Genomic DNA, 12,601 nt, shown 5'->3' on the forward strand with positions numbered 1-12,601 from the left:
AAGAGGGAGCATGAAAATAGTCTCCTTGCTAACTTTTGAGATGTTCCACAAAAATTAAATCTGTTGAATGAGACAAAACAATCAAATCAAAGCATCCTTCTACTTGCTTGTATCTTGCCCTGTCTGGCAATTGGCTCTAACAGGGGTGGCCTATATTTATGGCCCTGAGGGCTGCATCTCCACCAGGTTTGTGGGCTGCATGCCAGTGTGCTCAGAAAGTGAATGTGGCCAACCCATCCCTGACAGGTGCAGGCACATACCACACATATTGCAAACACACCAGAATAAATGCACACATCACACGGGCATGCAACACACACACAGAGATAAAACATTGCCCCATTGCCCTGTTTTTTTAGATTGATCATCTGATGAGAGGATAATGGAGTGGTTTTTATTCTCATCGTGGAATGTTTGGATGGTATACCTGCTCTTTACCTGTGACACACTATACCACGAGTGGTGAAATTATTTCTCTCTAGATGCTATGGACAGCCAAATGGCTGCGTTTTATGCTTGTCCTGGGTTTTATGCTTGTCCAATGGCAGCCAAGTGCCGCCATTGGGCAGTTGATGCCACACCCAAGGGAACGTCCCAAAGGCCTTGCCGCCATTGGCCAATTTGGTCAGTTTGGTGACAGGGAGATGATCTGGCCTCTCACTGTTCACAAGAGCAGCTTGGGGCCCATCCTCAAAGCTGCTCATCCCAGAAGGATGAACAGACCTCTCATAATCTCATTGGCAATACTGGTGGGGGCTGATGGGAGTTTTAATCCAACTATATCTAGCAGGTTCCCCACCCTTGCACTATATCCTGGGCTGTATCCTTTTAATCTATGTGTCTGTTGGGGACCAGTGGGAACTGTGTTTGTTTGTTTTCTATTAAAAAATAGCGCTTAGGCATTGCTCGGCTACCTGAATGCGTTTGAATGTTTCAAACAGTGAGCTATTTGAAAGCTGTAGTGATGGCCACCAAATTGGATGTCTTTGAAAGAGGATTAGATAAATTTCAGGGTTGCCATGTTTTATTTTCCCCTCCTCCCTCCCAATCATTTTTCCTTTTATGTCATGTAATTTTAAATTGTAAACTTGAGGGAAGGAACTCTCTTATCCACTGAGATTTGTAAACAGCTCTGGGAGCCTTATTTGGCTACAGAGCAGGATAAAATTGCTCCCGATAAATAAATACGATTCAGCTGCATGATAAATTATTTTTATCTGATGTTTAGTTTGTCTTGGTGCTTACCCATTGGAACAGTCACTCAAAGCAGGTGTAATGTGGTTCTTTTTCTTAGATAGGTTTCTGTTAGTATGGGTGCACAACACTTCCACTCTTTGCATATCTATTACTTTGCTTTTAACAACAGCATTTGCCTCAATATCTCTGGAAATGACTTTATCTGCAAAAAAATAGTTTTAAATTCTAAGCACATTCATATCCAGCATTTGATGTGGTTAACCACTTTTAAAAGATAAGATCTCAACCTCATTTTAATTAGATCCTGTTTCTGTGCTTTGTTTGTGTTGACTGCAGCCTTGTCCTTTTCTTCCCTCTCTTATTTTTCACATGTCTGTGGTGAATTCTTTATTAGGATTTACAACTTGTTGCGGCTGAAAAGCAGATAGCAAGATATATTCAGCAACTGATATGCTGTAATCTTGTCTTATATAAATGGGCTCTTGGCTCACTATCATTCAGCTATGTGAGGCCCTCTTGCTATTACTGCAGGAAGGATAGAACAAGCCGAAATAAATGGCATGTCTGGATTCCTGCAAAATATTTAATGTATCTTGAGAGTTACTATTTAAAACAAACAGATTGTGATGGTAACACATGTTTCTTAATTCCTTGTCCAAATATCATGCAAACAGTAAAGCACTGGTCGGGATTCAACTGTTTGTCCTGCTAGCATAAGCCTGTGGGAGGATTTCCTTCCTTCTCCTTAACCCAAGCCCCCCAGAATTGGGTGGAGGTTGAGGAAAAACCCAGAACAGGGCACAGGAGATGAAGAGGAGGAGGGATTGTTCCATCTGGCAAAGCTGAAAAGCTTGCACTGATTGAAAGATTGCCACAGTGCTACGTTGAAGTCCTCCTGCTATATTTTGCCATTCTGCTTTAAGAATAGAATGCATTGAAGCACTGTTGTTGCTTGTATATTTACATACAAGATCATCTTTTCCAATCTCACATTTTTAGGACTTTCCATTTGGCCGTATATCATGTGGGCAGCTGTGGCCCACTGTGATGATTTGTTTTCCATCGTAGGCCTGTTGGAGCAAAAACTACTAAATGTCTTGTAGCACCTTACACCAGGTCAGGTGAAGGATAACACCTCTTGCATCTGATGAAGTACACTTCAGTCTAGTCCACAAAAGCTTATGCCATAATAATTATGTTTTGTTGTTTGTATTGTTGTATTCTTGTGGTGCCAGATGCATGCCTAGGTTAGCCACATTCTGAAAAACCATGCTGCTGAGATAATTTTTGTTTTTTTAATAACCTTTTAATTGTTTTTGTATATTTTTAATTGCATTATTTCGTGACTGGTTTGTTTGCTGCCCTGGGCTCCTTTGGGAGGAAGTGTGGAATATAAATTTAATACACAAATAAGAATTTCACATTAACTGGGACAGAGTTATGTCTTTGACCCTCCAGTCGTACCTAACAGCAGGGGAAGGGTCGTTTGAGGAGCACGATGAGAATGGAAAGTGGTGATGGCTGGGGGAGAGGAAGAGATGGGTAAAAAAAGGGGTTCAGGAGCTTCGACCTATTGTCTAGTTTTCCACTAGAACTTGCTTATTCAGCCCATTGCTGTTCTGCAGTGACCTGGGTTTGCAGACGTGGCTCAACTGCTGTCACATGTACCTTTTGATAATTCTGCACTCCCCACATGAGTACTGTTATGGCGAACTACTTCTGAAATTACAAGCTCTTTGAAAACTAATTTGCAGTGCTCCTTCAAATGCATGCCTGTACATGCATGCATGTGCACGTTGATGTTCAGAGAGCAGAACTCAAAAGCTACCAGGCACGCACAAGGCCTTCGACATTCCTGAAATAGCTATCTCTGTATGTATTATTTGGTTGCTTCCTGCTGCTGTACTTGTTGTGTGGTCATTTGCTGCCTCTGTTTTCAACATACAGCTCCTGCTGTCCCCTGTGATTCCGTGAGGTAAATGAGAGCTGGATGGCACTACATTACGCAAAGGCCATGCTGCCACAATAAAATAAAATAAAAATCAGTGTGAAAATATATGCTATGGCAGCCTGTCCCTAGGGCTGGTAAGGATTTTGATGGGCCAAATTCCAAGTTGACAGGAATTTGTATACAAAAATTAAGTGGCTGCTATATAAAGACACAGTTTAGCTGACTGTGCTGTGTATAACTTAACTACAGTGGTGCCCCGCAAGACGAATGCCTCGCAAGACGAAAAACTCGCTAGACGAAAGGGTTTTTTGGTTTTGCGTTGCTTCGCTAGACGAATTTCCCTATGGGCTTGCTTCGCAAGACGAAAACGTCTTGCGCTTTTTTTAAAAAGCCGCTTGAAGAGGCACAGTTGCGACGGACCGTGCTTCACAAGATGAAAAACATCGCAAAATGAAAAGACTCGCGGAACGAATTATTTTCATCTTGCGAGGCACCACTGTACTGCATTTTGTGAATAGTTTTACACCCACAGGTATATATATATATTCCTGCCAGCTGATGGCAACACCTCACGGATCTAATCAACTGGACTCAAGTCCACAAAAAGGAGTCACCTTTTTGGCTTCACCAGAAGGCACCCGTTTGTCAGCTTCTCCTACCTCTTCAGTACTCATTGATTTAATTTAAGAGGCTTTTCGTTATAACATCTCTGTTTAACAAAGGTAGCCCACCAGTGTTAGGGAACTGGGTGTGGATCTTGCTTCATTTTCCACCTGTTTACCTTTTCACTTATCTTATCTTTTATCCTTTCAGCTTCCATTTCAATTGTTTTATTCAGTGCTTTTTTTCTAAAAAAAAATGTTTAGGGGTACTCTCATTTTGACTCAAGAAAATAATCATTTTATAGTTCAAATAAATGCAGTAAATGGACAAAAGTACAAATAACATGCATTACCTCACATTACACAGCTGACCATCACAGTAACTTCCACATTGGCATGAGTTTGTGTGCACTAGCGTCTTCCCGATTCCACTGCTTGCTGTTGGTGTTCATCGCCAGATTTTGTCCTTTCAAAAACCATGGATTTACATACACCAACTCCTACTTCACACATTAAACCCTCGCTTCTGTCTGAGACTCAGGAAACACTGTGACAGGAAATGAGGCCACCATTGGGGGTAGCAATGGAACTGACAATTCACTGTGCTAGAGAAGAAACGATTTTTTTTTAAAAAAATCCTCTCCTGTTAGAATCACAAAATGTTTAGGGGTACATGTAGAGCCAGTGTGGTGTAGTGGTTAAGAGCGGTAGTCTCGAAGACCTCCGGCCGGCGCCAGCGCTAATGGCGGTCCTTTTTCCGAGCTCCGGAAAAGGACTGCCCTGCGAGTTCGGGTCTGTCCCGCTACGGCAAGCGGGGGACCCCTAAAATCACAGGCGCGGAAGCCTGTGAACGAGGAGATTCGGTGGGCACCAAAAGCGCCCCCCCTTTACCGCAGAAAGAGCCTTTTTAAAGGCTCCGGAACGACATCGGGGGACCGCGGTGCTGAGAATCGCTACCCAGCCCGCAGGGTGAAGCCGCGTCGCTATTAGTGGAGAGCGCCGATTCCTTCCTGTAAATTTCGGACAGAAAAAACCCGTGAGTAAAACGGAACCTTTATTTGGAATTAAAAACTGGAAATTTGGCTGAAAACGGGGAGGTCAAAATTAAGGAAGTCTGCCTTCCCCCGACTGCATGAAAGTGAAAGCAACGGAACTCAACAGCTGCATCCGTTAAAGACTTTGTTTTTGTTTAATTAAACCTGACATTTGGACTTTAGATCTCCCCTCTAGCTAGCAGGGCAGAGGGGAGGCAAGAGAGACTTTGGCAACTGCATGATTTATTTAAAAGAAAATCCTCTGCTGCCTCAGCTGTCTAAGAGCATGAAACGGTCTGCCTTATAGGACAATAGGACACTGAACTGACTTCTTCCTGTGAAAGTTACATTGTGATATAAAGTTTTTGTATTGCCTGGCTACAGTATATCAGAGCAGGCTGAGACAGTATCTACTGGGAAATTGTGGCAACTTGCAGTTACAAGCCTCCAGCTATACTTGCTTTAATTTTTCTCTTTCTCCTTTTCCTACGTATTTGGATATTCTCTTTGCCTTTGTATTTGGACATTTTGATTTGCTCCCCCTAGAGGGTAAAGTAAAGGTCGGCACAGCTTAAGACAGTGGAACTTTCCATTGGGAAACAGCTCCCGTGAGAAACGACCTTGACATGAGTGGCTCACAAGAGGAGATAGTTACAAGAGCCAAGACCAAACAACAACAACAGCACCAGCAGCAGCAGCAGCAACTAAAGAAAAGAGGCTCGATCACAGGCGTAACTTCTGGACCTACAGGAACAACAGGACAAGAAAAAGTGACAGCTGTCTCCATGGATGCCGTGACACAAGCCTTACTTAAGATAAACCAATCCCTGGAGTCTCTGACAAAACAGACTTCAGAAAATACACAAAAATTAACAGAAATATCAGTAAGATTAGATCAGAACACAGAATCTATAAACAAATTGGTTGAGGAAAATTCTGCTACACGTAAAATTGCTGAAGAAGCTAGAGCTATTGCTGGAGAGACCCAAGAGAATTTAGAACCGATTGCCAAAAAGGTCCATGAGCACGACGCAACTTTGGCTTTGTGGGAACTACAGAGAAAAGAGAGAAATCTGAAATTGAGATTGATTCCAGAGAACGAAAGTGACAACCTCGCGGAGTTTTTAACACAAGAGTTTGCTGATTGCTGGGATCTGGAGGAAGACGAATTTAAAATTACAACAGCCTTTAGACTGGGTAAAAAGCAGAACAGAAAGACCCCGAGAGACTGTCTGATTACACTTAGATCTAAGGAAGAAAGAGACAAAATACTAGGACTACACTTTGAAAAGGCCTTGCAAATTGGAAACTCAGCTGTACAGATTTTTAAAGATATCCCAAAATATATCTTGGATTTGAGAAACTTCTATAAGGACTTGGCTCTTCTGTTAAAGAAAAACTCCATCCGCTTCAGGTGGGAATTCCCACAGGGACTGTCCTTTGATTACAAGGGAAAGAAGGTGAAAATAAAGACTATTCAAGACAAAGAGAAATTTTTGGAAAGAAATCAAGAGGACCTGCAGAAGGGGACTGTGGACCCAATTGCAGAACAGAGGAGAGCAATAGACATTCTGAATCTATCGTTTGGACATATTCCACCACCATCAGAGGAAGAGCAACAACTTGGAGCTGTTGGAGGAGTGTCAGAAAAATAACAAGATGGCTCTGCAATTCCTTAGTTGGAATTGCAATGGGCTCAATGGGCCTTTGAAGAGACGACAAGTTTTTCACATTTTGAACAGAGAACAATTGGACTTGATATGTTTACAAGAAACCCACATAACCAGAGCCCACAGGAGATTACTTATAAACAAAAGACTAGGACAAGAATTTATCTCATCAGACAAAGTTAAAAAAAGAGGAGTTGTGATATATGTAAAAGAGAAATGGGCCCCAAAAATGATGTTTAAAGATGAACAAGGGAGATACTTGGCAGTGGAGATACAAGTACAAGGAGAAAAAATTTTGATTGTGGGAATCTATGCACCAAATGAAGGCAAATCTGACTTCTTCAAGAGACTTCATGAAACTCTGACGGACTATTTGGATTACAATATGATAATTATGGGAGACATGAACGGTGTGGTCTCTACTAACATGGACAAGGCACAAAGACTTAACAGTTACCAAGGAAGGGAGACTCCCTAAGATCTTTTTTGAAATGACGGAAAACATGGACTTGATTGATATATGGAGAACAAGGAACCCTCTGGAGAGAGAGGGAACCTTTTTCTCCCAAGCAATGATGACCTGGACCAGAATCGACCAAATTTGGATTACTAGTGGCATGGCTCCAAAGATTAAGAAGGTAGAAATCTGCCCAAAAACTTGCTCCGACCATAACGCCGTGAAGATGGAAATGAAACTTACAACAACTGGTCAATTTAGATGGAGAATGAATGACACCCTCTTTCGAGATAAGGAGATCCTTATGAAGGCCCAAAAAACTTTAAAAGACTACTTTGAAATAAATTTGAGGGCTGATGTGGAAAAAAGAGTGATCTGGGACGCAAGCAAAGCTGTGATGCGAGGTTTCTTGATTCAACAAAACTCAATAAAGAGGAAAAAACAAAATGAGAAAAAAGAAAAGATTTTGGAAAAGATAAAGGAAGGAGAGAAAAAATTAAGAGTAAAACCAAAGTCCCAGGAGATTTTAAGAGAGATTAAGTTATACCAAACACAATATATGGAATTGATGAACCAAGAGATTGAATGGAAGATAAAGCAAATGAAACAAAAGACATTTGAATCGGCAAATAAATGTGGCAAACTTCTGGCATGGCAATTGAAGAAAAGACAGAAACTAAATACAGTTACAAGCCTAGAAGTGGATGGAAAGAATATATCTAAACCTAATGAAATCAGAAATTGCTTCCTGAGCTATTTTAAAAAACTTTACACTCAAGGCCCGCAAAATGAAGAAGATATAGACAAATTCCTTGATAAATATGGACTACAAAAAATCTCTCAGCAAAGTAAGATGGATCTGAACCAGAGAATAACAGAACAAGAGATAGAGGCTGCCATTCAGAATATGCAATTGGGCAAATCTCCAGGACCAGATGGACTGACTTCCAGATACTACAAATCGTTGAAGGAATGGTTGATTCAACCATTAAAAGAAGTCTGTAATGAGATTCTAGAGGGAAAAAAGGCACCTGAATCGTGGAAAGAAGCATTTATTTCACTCATACCAAAGACAGAGACTGAAAAGACTCAACTGAAGAACTACCGCCCAATATCACTACTTAATGTGGATTACAAAATTTTTGCAGACATTCTGGCGAAAAGATTTAAAAAAGTGTTGATGGAGAAGATTCATAAGGACCAAGCAGGCTTTCTCCCAAAAAGACACCTAGCAGACAATGTAAGGAATATAATAGACATTTTGGAAAAGCTAGAGGTGAATATAAATACTAAAGCAGTACTGATTTTTGTGGACGCGGAGAAAGCCTTTGACAATATTTCTTGGAGCTTTATGACAAAGAATCTTCATGGGATGGGGGTAGGCCAAGGCTTTGAGAATGGTATGGCGGCAATATACTCTGAACAAAAAGCTAAATTGATTGTAAATAATGTAATAACTGAGGAACTTAAGATAGAAAAAGGAACACGACAGGGATGCCCAATTTCCCCATTGCTCTTTATTTCAGTTCTGGAGGTGTTGCTGAATATGATTAGAAATGACCAGCAGGTTAAAGGAGTGCAGGTCGGAGTTAAACATTATAAGTTAAGAGCATTTGCAGATGACCTAGTATTAACTTTGCAAGAGCCAAACACTAGTACGAAAAAGGTTCTGGAAATAATCCAACAGTTTGGCCAGGTAGCTGGATTTAAGTTGAATAAACAAAAAACCAAAGTTCTAGGAAAAAATTTAACAGATATGGAAAAGGAGAAATTCCAAGAGGAGACAGGGTTGACGGTGGTCAAGAAGGTGAAATACCTAGGGGTTTATTTGACATCTAAAAATGTGAACTTGTATAAAGATAATTATGAAAAATGCTGGTCAGAAATCAAAAAAGATCTAGAAATATGGTCAAATTTGAAATTGTCAATGTTAGGCCGAATTGCAGTGATTAAAATGAATGTATTGCCTAGAATGCTATTTTTGTTTCAGACCTTGCAGATTCTTGACAAGATGGAATGTTTTAAGAGGTGGCAGAAAGATATCTCGAAATTTGTCTGGCAGGGCAAAAAGCCCAGAATTAAATTTAAAATATTGACAGACGCTAAAGAAAGAGGGGGTTTTGCCCTGCCGGATTTAAAATTGTACTATGAGGCAGCAGCTTTTTGCTGGCTGAAAGAGTGGATGCTCCTTGAGAACACAGACATCTTGGATCTGGAAGGTTTCAATAATGCTTTTGGTTGGCATGCATATCTATGGTATGACAAAATCAAGCTGCATAGTGCCTTTAAAAATCACATTGTTAGAAAAGCATTGTTCAATGTTTGGATAAGATATAAAGATCTGTTGGAAAACAAAACCCCCAGATGGGTGTCACCAGTGGAGGCTAAGGCAGTGAAGAAACTCAATATGGAGGTCGGATGGCCGAAGTATTGGGAAATTTTGGAACAGGAGGGAGATAAATTGAAATTACAAAGTCATGAGAAAATGAAACATAAAGTACAAAATTGGTTTCAATATCATCAAATAATGGAGTTTTTCAAACAGGACAGGAAAATTGGCTTTCAGATGGAAAAATCAAAACTAGAGACTGAACTGTTAGAACCCAATACTAAGAATTTATCAAGAATGTATAACTTGCTGCTGAAATGGAATACACAGGATGAAACAGTTAAATCGGCTATGATTAAGTGGGCACAGGATGTTGGACATAACATTATGTCAGCTGACTGGGAATGGTTATGGAACACCGGTATTAAATTCACGGCATGTAATGCCTTAAAGGAAAACATTATGAAAATGGTCTATAGGTGGTACATGACCCCAGTCAAGCTGGCAAAAATTTATCATTTGCCCGATAACAAATGTTGGAAATGTAAAGAGACTGAAGGTACCTTCTATCACCTTTGGTGGACATGCCCGAAGATTAAGGCTTTCTGGGAAATGATCTATAATGAAATGAAAAAGGTACTTAAATGTACTTTTCCTAAAAAACCAGAGGCCTTTCTCTTGGGCATTGTCGGCCAATTGGTGTCAAAGAGGGATAGAACTTTTTTTATGTATGCCACAACAGCAGCAAGAATACTCATCGCAAAGTATTGGAAGACACAAGATCTACCCACTCTGGAAGAATGGCAGACGAAAGTGATGGACTATATGACATTGGCCGAGATGACAGGCAGAATCCGTGACCAAGGAAAAGAGACGGCGGAAGAAGAATGGAGAAAATTCAAAAGTTATCTTAAGGACTATTATAAACTTGAAGAATGTTAGAGTGTTGTGGTTTTTAGGAACAAAGGGATACAGTGATATAAGGTCAGAATACAGAGATGACTAAGATGACAGAGGTTGGAAAGTAACAATTGGGAGTTGCTATAAAATTATGGACATTGGGATGCAGAAAGGGGGGGTATGGGGGAGTCTCAGAAAAGAGGTTTATGAAAAAATGTTATGAAACTATACGTGTTTGTATGTCTCTTTAAGTGTTTGTTTGTTCTTTAAAATTCTGTAAAACCAATAAAAAATTTTATAAAAAAAAAAAAGAGCGGTAGTCTCGTAATCTGGGGAACCGGGTTCGCGGCTCCGCTCCTCCACATGCAGCTGCTGGGTGACCTTGGGCCAGTCACACTTCTCTGAAGTCTCGCAGCCCCACTCACCTCACAGAGTGTTTGTTGTGGGGGAGGAAGGGAAAGGATAATGTTAGCCGCTTTGAGACTCCTGAAGGGGAGTGAAAGGCGGGATATCAAATCCAAACTCTTCTTCTTCTTCTACCCCTGCGTCCCCCCAGAAAAAAAGCACTGGTTTTATTCCTTTTGTCAACTGTCCTGAGAATAGAACTGAACAACTGCGGTGTTTAGACGTAGTTTATGTCATAATTATGCCAGTCTCTTGTTCTGTTTTGACAGGGAAATAACACATGTTTATTAAGTATAAACAAAAGAAAGTACAGAATGAAGATGGGCAAACTGCCACCTAACAAAACATTATCGGCAATATTCGTTCAGTGCATTTGTTAGTCTTTTAAGTGGTACAGGACTTTGTTGTTTTTGCTAAAACAGACTTGCGTGACTACTCGTTTGGAAGCTGACTTTTTGTTTGTGAATCTCATTGTTAGTGTGTTTCTCTGTGTGTTTGGGATCGTATCCTTTGGCTTTGTGCCAACTCAAGTATGCTCTAGGGGGAAAATCATTCATTTTCATACAGGGGAAATTTGGCATGAAACCAGCATTACCATGAATGGGCCTTGTCTGTCCAAATCACAACAGAAGAGATTTTAGTACTCAGCATGATGGTGGGTGTGGCAGAGAGTAACAACAGTAGCAACAAGAGGATGAAAGCAAGGATCGCCTCTCAAAATGGCAGCTAGTCAAAGAGCTAGGATCTGACATGCAAAGAGCAGGGAAAACCCCTACCAAACAAGCACAGCAGTGCCTGTAAAACCATAATGTCTACCTGAGTTAATTTATCACTCAAGAAAAAGCCGGGTCATATGTTCTCAGTGTAATATGTATTTATTGGGTGTAGAGACAGCCGCATCTTCAAAGTGGTTTGGAGGAAATCCTTTCAGAAATGTTTGTAATATCTGTAATTTGTGTGAATAGGCCTACAGCAAAAATAGTTCAAAGAACACACAACTAAATTTATGTACCAGGATAAATATTTATATGTAAATCTAAGTGTGACTGTGTAAGATGCAGAAAAAAAAACCTCCAGTAGACAGATATGGAAGTTCTTGTGCAGCTTAATTACATATGGTTTGGATCTGATAGCATTTCTGAAGCCTTACATTGAGGGATTCATGTTATAATGGGTGGGGAAGAAAGTGAGAGATGGTGACTGCTGGCCATATATTTTGTAAGTTGACCTGTTTCTTGGGCCAGGACTTTGTGTGTGTGTGTGGCAGTAAAGAGTACCAGTACTCCCCCCTCTTTTTGCTGCCTATTTTGTGCTAGCACCTGTGACACTTCTGTCAATATATGACTACAAACACCTCATTGTTGTTATTATTTTGATTAAAAACAACAACCCCACACTGGCCCTGGCTTTGTCAGCTGCTGACCAAACAATGGTGTCAGATTGAAAGGAAATCAACACAGGTGTTCCTGGGACAATCAGGATTCTCCTTTGCATGGAAGAGCCTTACGCACATACATCTCATTCAGACTGATGCAAAAGCCGCAGGTAACAGACTGGTGGCTATAACTAGAAGGTGCAATCTCATACTCCATTCGCATGTTTCTGAAGATGTGAGATGGGAGTTGTTGGCGTTGCCTGAACCTGAACATTGTGTGTCCCAGCTGGTGAACCTGCTTGATTATTTTGACTGGGATAAATGTCAAGTTTCCTGTTCCAGTAGCCAATGATTCCTTAATCTCAAATGTGGAAATCATCATCTGCAATAGGTCTTTTTATAAGAGAGTTGTTATGGAAAGGTATGAGGCTCAGATGAATGCAGCCAATGCTTCGTGGAAGGTGACAGCTTATCCTGCCACAACAAATGTTATGTCGTTCCATCATGATCAACGTTTCGTAACGCAACAAATATTCTGTGATTCCGTCATGATCAATATTTCGTACCTAAGCAAAGGCTTGTATCGGAGTCGTGAGGTTCTGGGAATGACAATAAATTCTGCAAATGCATACGTTCGGTGAAGTATTCTGATTTTTATTAAAGCTCTAACACACTTGTTGC

The 12,601-nt window shown here is 40.6% G+C and overlaps 1 protein-coding gene across 9 annotated transcripts in view; it reads left to right on the forward strand.

The window, feature by feature from the left end:
* LYPD6B (LY6/PLAUR domain containing 6B) overlaps window positions 1-12,601 on the forward strand; it is a 63,776-nt gene that overhangs the window by 17,912 nt on the left and 33,263 nt on the right. The window lies entirely within an intron of this gene.

This window comes from Podarcis bocagei, assembly GCF_964188305.1.
Source record: "Podarcis bocagei genome assembly, chromosome: 1".
NCBI lineage: Eukaryota > Metazoa > Chordata > Lepidosauria > Squamata > Lacertidae > Podarcis > Podarcis bocagei.